The sequence below is a fragment of the Poeciliopsis prolifica genome, unplaced genomic scaffold (genome assembly GCF_027474105.1).
Source record: "Poeciliopsis prolifica strain line A6 unplaced genomic scaffold, Auburn_PproV2 SCAFFOLD032, whole genome shotgun sequence".
Taxonomy (NCBI): domain Eukaryota; kingdom Metazoa; phylum Chordata; class Actinopteri; order Cyprinodontiformes; family Poeciliidae; genus Poeciliopsis; species Poeciliopsis prolifica.
The window spans coordinates 3829511-3840044 of NW_026562407.1; positions in this window are offsets into that span (position 1 = coordinate 3829511).

Genomic DNA, 10534 nt, shown 5'->3' on the forward strand with positions numbered 1-10534 from the left:
TATGGACAGTATGAACTCTTGCCTTTTCCCTGACTGTCAGAAAAACCCTCAGAGGATTCCAATAACCTAATATTTTAAATCGTATATTAAGGTGCTCATTCAAAGAAGATAACTATTTAATCTCCCTATAGGAAATACTGGGTTCTAATTTGACGAGAGGCTCTGTGTTTGTTATCTTGGCTTATCATGGTGCTGTAATCATGCTACACACGTTGCCCTGAGAATGCACACCTGGTTCTCTTTAATGAGGTTTAGGTAAAAAAACTTTGTCCACTTCATTCAGCTGTAAAAACAAGCAGTTTTTACAGCTGAGTTAAATAGATTCTGTAGCTGTAAAAAAAATTACTATTTCAAAAGCTTTTGTTTTTTTTTAGATTTCCTTTTTCAAGTCTGGTTGGTTGAGTGGGTAATAAAATGTAGACTTTGGCGCCATCTAGTGTCCAACGTGCCACCTTGCTGCCTCTGGTTAATGATGACGAAACGGCTCCCTTTATTCCAGGCTATGGCAAGCGAGTTCGTCAATATTCCGACATGTAAAATGAATGACAGCTTTAATGCTTGATTATCAGTTTGACAAGTCGGACTTTGACTGAAATTAGTTCACTGTTTTCTTGCTGTATTTCAAAAACAGAAGAGTCACCGGTTGGCAAAAAAAAACAAAAAAGTGTTTTTAATATGCTTGTTAAGGTTATTTTTTATATATACATATATATATACATATATATATACATATACATATATATATATATATATATATATATATGTATATGTATATATATATATATATACATATATATATATATATATATATATATATATATATATATATATATATATATATATATATATATATATATATATATATATATATATGGGCGAGAGATGAAAAAAAAAATAATATATATATATATATATATATACATATATATATACATATACATATATATATATATATGTATACATATATATATATATATATATGTGTATATATATATATATATATATATATATATATATATATATATATATATATATATATATATTATGTTTATTTGTTTGTGGCAAAATAGTGAACTCGTGCAAGCAAATCTGCAAATCTGTGCAGAGCAGTGAAGACCTTGTGAGTAGGACCTATTGCTCAAGTGAAGGATTGCAAATATGTACACAGACTGCTTGCCATACACAGTCCGCCCACCAGTAAGTTGGAAAACTCCTGTGTCTCACTGCGTTTTCCAGGGTTTTCCTGTTTTACTTTGTGTTTTTCCCCAGAATAATGTCTCATGCTTTTCCAACTAAATGTATTTCCTTTGCCTCATTGTTATCACTTGAAATAACCAAGAAGCAGAATGTCGTGCTGGTAAAACTCAATTCGTTTTGATTTCTAAATGTTGTGAGAAAGGTGAAAGGAGGCATTTCCACAGTGAGGTGGTGGTGTTTACCTTCGCCTGTGGGCTTTGGCATCATCTTCAGCTTTGCTCCACCAAGCCTCACAAAGCCGGTAGGCAAGATAAGAGAGAAAATATGAAGCCCCTCATAGATGAGTGAAAAGTGGCGTTATCTGAGGTCAAATCCACCCGTAGACATACCTAGACAACTACTGCTAATAGATTCTAGTTTCATATACATAGGAGAGGAATTCCAGAGTGAATTGAATTTGGGATCTCTTCTAATATGCTGAAATTTTCAGTTCAGCATTTACTCTAGTTTGACTCGTGATCGATTTGTGCTAAAGCACATTCAGTGGAAATCAAACTTGATATTCAAAATTTTTTGTCCCCTCAACAAAGTTTGTCACGCGAGCCAGAAACAAATCTCTGCTCTTTCCTCGGAAGTGTGTTTGGTTCTCCCCAAGTTGTTCCAACTCCTTTTCTTTGCCAGTAATGCCAGTACCAAGGCTTCTTCTTTTAATTTCACTGGAAACGGATTCTGCCCGTGTCAACACTTGCCACACACTCTGAGACAGATCACTGGAGATATTTACACAGGCAGATTACAGTTTCCTTGGGACAGACAAGTTGCCCTTCACAGTTTTTCATTTGCTTTTATCTTTGGATATCTTCTAAAAGAGAAGATTTCACAGTGAGTGTAATTTTTTTTTAAATTCAAAAATGTTTCAAGGTGCTGTTGCGTTTGAAGTGCATTTAATTACTACTTCTGTTTAAATTTAGGCTGTTTTTCCAGTAAGAAAAATGCAATTGTACTTCAGACAATTAAAAAATAATTGTATAATATCTAACTACAGCAGAGGAAGCACATGGGACAGGAGACGTTGTTAGAAGACAAGCCAAAAACAAGGAGATGAAAGAATCCGATGGATTTTTTCTTTCATGACAAGTCCAAAACTCCGTTTGATTTACTCCGCTCCAGTCTAATTATACCAACACGAAAAACTCCATTGACAGCTCATTTATCATTTGATTTATAAAGTAAGCAAGAAGTAAAAAAATCCTATTCTAAAAAGCTATACACATCTGCACATATGCTCCTACACATTCTATTGTCTATTAATTAATTGTGTTAATATCAAGTGTGATCTAAAGTGGATTCTGTAGTTGCAGTTCATTCCTCCACTAAATTATCACAGTCTGCAGCCATTACTGGTTATATATTTCAGGTGTATTTTCCAAAGAACTCATTGAGATTCAGTAAACATACTGGCAGCTATTTATAGTTCTTTGTGCAAAACCCACTGATCATGTCTGAGAACAAAATAAAAAATAAAAAAACAAAAACCCACTGGAGAACTCTGAGTGCTTTTGTGCCTTTAGATTTGTTCCAGGAGTAGCTTTGCTTTTCTGCCCATGTTCTGCTGCCCCGGGCTGTTTCTTAATAGCAGGGCAGGGGAGTGTAGTAATTAAAGGCACAGTTACAGCAATAGTTTTAGGAGAATATGTCAGCTGCAGTCATCATGAGAGACAAATCAATAAATGTCTAATGTGGCATAATATTTACAAAGAAAACTATTTCTGCCTGTTCCGTAATATTTGAGTTACGCAGTGTGAACAATCAAAAATATTTATGCCACTTGTAAATGTGATAGAGCAACACAAACTTATGAAATGGCAAAGTCAGGAAGACACATGGTTTTCTAAATTTTTCATATCTAAGCAGTACTGACGTCTGTGACGCCTCTTTCTCTTTACAACAGCCTTTCATTGATATTACAATTGCAGTTCTTCTGTGTTTTGTGTTTAGAGACTGAAATTTCTTTTCCTCTTTTGTTTGCAAAACATCTCAAACTCAGTCAGATTGGAGGAAAAGCATCTGTGAACTTCAGCTTTCAGGTCTTACCACAGGTTCTTAATTCTCTTTATGGTCTCACCTTTAACTAGACCAATCTATGACTGTGATTCAATCTGAACCATTTTAATACTGGTTGTATGTTTAGCCTCCAGGTCTTGCTGTAAGGTGAACCTTGTATTTAGCTTCATTGATCTTCCATAGCCTGATAAGTTTCCTTGTCTTTGATATTGAAAGGCCCACAGCATGATGCTACCACTGCCGATTGTTAACCCGTGGGTGTTGTTTTCTGTGTCTCTCACACCTGAGCTGTGACCTCTGCAGCTCCTAAGAGTTACCTTGAGCCTGGTGGCTGCTTCTGCTCTACCTTTCAAAGCGTTTGAATGTCTCACATTAAAAAAAAAAAAAATCTTTGGTTAATTTAAATTATTGGATCGTTTGTGTGATAATTTGCACACTTGTAAAAGCAAACCTATGTGGCATGTAAATTCATATTCAATAATAAGCTAGGTTATGTTACAATTTGTTTGTTGAATGTTAGACATATATATTGAAATACTACAATGGTTTATTTTTTCTCACTTGAGAGAAAGTACTTGAGATTCAGTATTTTCCAATCGTAGTCCTGAAATTTCTTTCTCTCTCTCTCTCCGACACACAGACGCACACACACTTGCTTGATCTTAATGGGTGAGTTACAGGCTTCTGCAGATCCTGATGACGAGATGTGAGTTATCTCATTCCTTTGAACGTGTAGGAGTCTAATAACATGCAGGACAGTTTGCCTCCAAGATGAGAGATAGGAAAAAGAGACTCTTTCAAGGTGGTGAGATAAATTTTGGAAAAATGACAACAAAAAAAAAAACAACCCCTCCGCCCCAAAGGAGGGATTTGATACTTATTTCCATGACTGAGAAGAAGAAGCTGGTTTAACTTATTTTACTTCAGGAAATGGAAAAGTGAACTATTTTCAGCAGAGAGAACTTCATAGGCAACAACTCACATCATCTCTGAGACCCTTAATAAAAGAAAATGAATTATTACTGCTGCAACAAATAAAGTAACAATGAGCATGCATCTGAGATTATTGTGAGGAATTTGCCTAGGGACACTTTTACATACATCATGTCATGAATGCTCTGTGGTGTGTTCATCAGTAGATCCATTCTGTTTCTGAGTCATGCTATTAGAAAGCATAATAATACTTGCAAGGTTATTAACTTTTATGTTTTTGTTTTCCTCAAATAATAAATTATAAGCCAGTCTTGAGGCTGCGGTAATAATTTCAATTAAGGTCTGAGGGGGGAAAAAAATCCATAGGAGTCATTTTCCCTCCAACTCCCTGATCTTCAAGAACGTGTTGTTGTAGTTTTTCAAAACTTCCACAGTAAACGTTCCCACCTCACCAGGCTTCCTCATAAGTCCATGAGTCAGTCACAGAGTCTGCAGGGACTTTCCCCCTATTCAGCAACGGCCTGTTCAGGACCTTGCAGTCGTTTCCGGATCATCTGCCAGGAGTTAATGAACTCCACATGCTCCACGGTGACGAGGTCAAAGGGCACCGTGGGAGCGGCTTGGTCAGCCAGACGGCACTCGGGCGGACTTTAGTCTGCTTGTCGCTGAAGGGAGCTGTTGCGCGCTTGACTCAGCAAAATCTCAGAGGAAGCTGCAAGCTAAGTCACGCATGCTGGTTTGATCTTGCTACAAGCCTGGCAGAGGACAGACCTGTTGGAGTCAGACTTTGGCTACGATGTAAGAGAGTCAGCTCAAAATATCTCAGACGGAGGCAAGTCACCACCCAGAACTGCTCAGTTTAGCTGTTTCTGGTTGTTTTTTTTCTTTACTCCGAGGTCTCGGCGGACCTGCTGTGACTGTGTTCATCTGGTTTGCAGCTTCTGCACATGTGGCTTTGTGATTCAGCCTGAGCGACGTCTGAAAGTGCAGCTCACATGAGCAACACGGGGAGAATGTTGTATCAGAAATAGCCATTCAAGTTTTCTCTCTCATTCACACAGTGATTTGGAAACCACCAGACGTGGAGAAAATAAGTGAGTCAACTCTGAAACACAGACAAGTTGGGATTTTAGGAAACTAAATACATAAATTGAATTAAAAGGATGGCTGTTCCACGTTTCAGAAAGCCTCAGATCATTTCTTTTAAACAGAAAAGTAAATGTGTACTATGTTTCCTCATTCTATGTTTTTACAGGTTTATTTGATTTTGCGTTAACAAATCTGGTTTCAGTTAAATTATATCAACCAGAATTGAGATGGGAAAGTACCTGAATAAACCAAAATGAACTTTTAACTAAATACTATTATATTGTATTTGTTCTGATGTCATGTTCGGCAAATCAATGCTAGTCTATGCTAAAATTCTACAAAAATAATATGAAATTCTTAAAATGTTTACTTCAATATTAAATAGTAATTATATGCAAGCATGCTCGCTCGCTCGCACACAACACACACACACACACACACACACACACACACACACACATATACGTAATGCATGCAAAATGATTAAATCAGCTAAATTTTATTGGCCGTATTTTATTTAAAATATTGCAAATTAATTTAATTAATACATTTCAGATGAACAGAATTGTGCTAAAATTCATGTCTTATTAGTTAAATAAATAAGGATGAATTTAACTGATAAGATATGACAAATTATTTACATACATAAAATTAATTAAATTCAATTTTTAAAATGTGTGCTTTACAATTCAGCTCTACATAGAAGTATTGCAATGTTAAATTTAAAAGTCGGGTATTTTGTCATATTAGAGCAATTAAGTTATTTAGCTAAAGCAGCAAATTACAAGATATAAACATATTGTGAGTTGAGTAAAAGATTTATAAAAACACAAGTGTAGCATTTATGCTGAGGAAAAACCAAAACCTGAAGCAGAAAGTAAAAATGAAATGTATTCATGTCCTTGCTGTCCAATAAAAGTGTCTTGTTTGTTTAGGTGTGCGCAGAGAATTGAGTTCAACTCTTTCACGTCGCATGTTTTGAATAGTTTAGATATGTGCGGACTTGCACCGTGTATTTAATTTGAAACGAGACTTTTCATGCTGAATAAATAAGCTTTACTACAACTTTCTAATGTGACAAAACCGAACTCTTAGCATCCAAGTCTAGCAGGATTGTGTTTAAAATAAACACTGACGACAATGTAAAGGCAGATATTGAAATATTTAACATTGTAGTAACTAATTGAACATTTAACCAATAACAGGAGAAATTCTAAGATGCAAGCATGACCTGAATATTTTGGAGGAACTCAGGAACATGAACCTGGTCAGAAATGTACTTCCATGTTGGCAGCCTACACTAAACCAAACCTAAACTAAAGCTTGATATGGAATCCATCTCTGTTTTACAAGGAGGATTTGCACCTGTTTCTGCTGCATAATGTAAACAAAGCCAGCTCTACTTAAAGATTTTGTTCATTTCTTTGCCATTGAGGAATGCTGCATGCCCAGGTTCCAATGGTGTGTTTAGTTCTCAAATTTTGTCACGTAAAAAGAAAACAAAAAGCTGAATCTTCTGTGACTTTCTGTGAGTGACTTTGAATTGATGTTTTAATCCAGTAATTAATTTATTCGTACTCTTTCTTTTGCTGTGGTTTTCCAACTACTTTGTCTTACCTGTCAGAAAAATGAGCCTGAAGTCTCGACGTGCCTCTTGACACGTGATGATGTTCATCGTTTCTGTGTCTTGCTGTGGCTTGTAAATGTGTCTGGGGGAAAAAAAAATAAAATAAAGAACTCAAACCATGAAAAGTGCTTATTATTCTGTCATTTCCTTTAAGGATTTAAATTGTCCCAAGTGTATTTTCACAGAACCTCTAATACTTGTTTCCTCTAATACGGAACCGACTTTTTTTTCAATAAGCAAAAACACAAAGCAGCATTGTGCATCTGCAATGCTCGAATCTGGTGAGGTCAAGTTGAAACTTGGGATTTTCTCTCAGTTTACACAGTTTGAAGACATCAGTGAAGGTTTGAGTTGTTGGTGGAGAAACCCTTGTGGCAAAAACTAACACGTCTTGAGAAAACCAAGTGTTGCCCACAAGGAGTCGAGGGAGGGCACACGTGAAGTTATCACAGGGTTTCCGACTGTTAGAACTGGAGTCACGCAGAAGAAACCATGAATGGTGGGGGATGTATGAGAGACTACAAAGATCTTGAAGTGGAAAATTTTGATTCAGCCAAATTTGCTCTCAAATAGGAGATTCACCAGAACTCAACAGGACCGAAGCTGCTGCAATAAAGACACTAACAAGCCAGACTGACACATGTTGGAATCTATGCTCAGATCAGAATGATGTCAGGCAGCAGCGTAACTGGATGTGTTTGGCTTTGTCTTCAAACATGATAAAACACAATCTCTCTGAAATAAACCTCAGACTGACGACTTTCTGTTAAAATTCTCCTTTACTCTCCTTTGTTTAACTGCTCTAAGGAAAATGGTTTTATTCATGGACATTTTACTATGTTACTTTTTTTTTAAAGATTGTCTAAAAAGTCACAGTCATAGTTTACTCACCATCTGATGACCATGTTTTGGATGGTCATCACCCTAATTCTGGTCTAGACGGAGGTTTGAATCATTCTGAGTCTCTTATTATCAAGCCCAGCCCGCTTTTCTTTCCATTTATGTATTTATTTATCTGCTTTTTATCAGTTATTTTGCGTGTCAGAATTCTGGTGAACAGGGATTTTCGGATTTGCGTTTACGGAACAACATATCCTTAGAATTAGTTAGAAATTCCGGGGAACGTTTCTCTCCTGACAAGTTTCAAATGTTTTCCTTTGTGTTTATTTTTTTCTTGCTGTTTCTGTGTTTTGTTCTCTCATGTAATGGCCCTTCTTGACCAATGGGGTTCCTTGACAGCGCCCTTTTTTTTTTTTGTTCCCTACCCTTTTTGCCGGAAGCCTCCACATGGCTTAAAGCACACCTCCTTCCAGCTCTGCGCAGTCAGTGCCGCAGTCAGTGCCGCAGCCGCTCAGCTGACACCCCCTGCCAGGCGGAGGACAGGCGGACGGATATGTCGGCTTTGCGCTCCCACGCGAGGATTTCGGACTTCAGGAGAGCGCTGATGCATGCAGGAGTCCTCTTGAATCAACAGGTTGATGCTTTTCTAATCTTTGCGCGCAGGTGGGAATGACTTCCAATTCAGAACTTTTTATATTTTTGTCCTTTTTTTGTGCGCAAATTCGGAGTGTATTTTGTTTTTTATTCAACTTAAAATGATCCGATTTTTTTTCTATATATATATATTTGGATTATACTCCAGGGGGCGCGTAAAATCTTGGAGACGGAGTAAACTTTGTCTCGCCAAGCTTCAAGTTTGACGTGGATCTCGCTGTTCCACCTTTTGCTTTTTACTCCGCTCTAAAATGTCGCTCAGTTTGAATCCTCCTGATTGTTTTCTTTTTGAAGATGAATCTGGATCCTTTCTGGGGGGCGGGGAACCTTCAGCGCTTTGCTTCTCTTCAACGTGGGTCCCGAAGGAAGGCAAGATGTTGGCATAGCTGTTGAACTCTGAGGCCTGCTATGCCAACAACTTGCCATCTTTCTCTCCCCTTTGCAGCCAAACCCCACGAGATTTCCTGGCTGAAGGTGCAGCCAGAACCAGCTCTATCGGTTCACTCCACCGTGTGATGCAGGCTGTGTCATGTGAATTTGAATGAATTTAGTTTTAGTTCAATATTATCCCAATTTGCAGCCACGTTTGAATTGTTCAAGTAAGCCACAGAGAAACGAGTGTCCCAGATATTACAATAGTCCTAAATTATTTAAACAAAAGAAGGTAAGCACACTTATCAATTTATCTGTCTGTCATCCTATCATAGGATAAAGTCATTTGTTTTTATCAGTACAAGTTAATAAGACGTAGCAACAGGTTTTTTTTTAACTTTATCTTAACCTCAAATCTTATCTTGACAACATATTTTCCCCCATTGAATAGTAATATACAAAAAATTTAAAATTGTTTTTGTTGTTGTTTTGTTTTTTATTATTATTATTATTATTATTATTATTATTGTGCTTTTATTGATTTATTTATGGTTCCAGAGAGTGTTAACCTTAGAGTATCACACCGAAAGCTATAAAATAATAATGATTTTTGTCTTTTTTAGGCAAAATATGAAATTTAGACCCAATTAAAATGTATAAATGATGAAATAGGCTAAGGTTACCTAATATACTATATGCTGAGCCCTTTGTTTCAATGGATTTTACTATTGAATCAAAGCTCATGTTACATGTTTCCCCACAGGAACTACTTCTACCATTAACGCTTCAGATTGTTTTTCAACAGAATCCTCCGGGGTCGTTGCTTCTGTGACTTTTATATGAAAGTTTTGTCTTGTCAATCTTCACTTTGAAGCAGGTTGTCTTCATTTTAAAAGGGGTTTTTCCTTTCCACAGCCATGCATGTTTGGTAAACAGGATTGATGCAAAGTTACCAAGTTGATCAACTGTCCGCTGTCACTATAATGTATATTTAAGTCTCTGTTAAAGTCTTTTTGTTTGGGCTTTTGAATCTAGGATATGCGACCCTAATAGATTTCAAGCATTTTGTGTGGCATTGTATTTTGTGTTGATTTATATGTTATTCTTGTATACAGCATTTATTGTTTTTCTTTGGTGTTTTTCTTTTTTTGGGGGGAGGAGTAAGGCTTTTAATGTTTTTTGATGTGCTTTTCAAAAAATTTACATGTGAAACTGTTTTGCCTCCTCATCAGACAGAAATGTTTAAGTATATTTGAAAGATGTATGTATTTGTGGTCGAATTGATTTCAGACGTTTGTGATAGACTATTCAGTGGAGGAAAAAATCACATCATTAAACATATTACTCAATATAAATTGGCTTTTAACCAACCACAACAGTAAAAATCTGCTGTTACATCAAAATAAACTGTTTATTCGCTCTATTAGGCTTGTAAGTGCATGTTCGTGGGTACAAATGTTCACTTTTACTAAACAATTCTCAACCCAAGAAATATTTAGCAACAATTATCTGCTAAATATATATATATAAAAAGACATTGTTGCTTAGAATAGATTTGTACAATGCATAGGGATTTAAAAAGTCAAATTTTCAATTTCAAAAGGCTACATGACGACTATGAATGGCTGGTTTGAAACTGACATTAAAGATGAATGTGAACGTCCATCGGTGTGTTATGACCTGTTATGTGACAATTTTAGGTACTCAAATGATGAACTAAAAGAACAAAACCATATTGTATCAAAAGTGAAAATATAT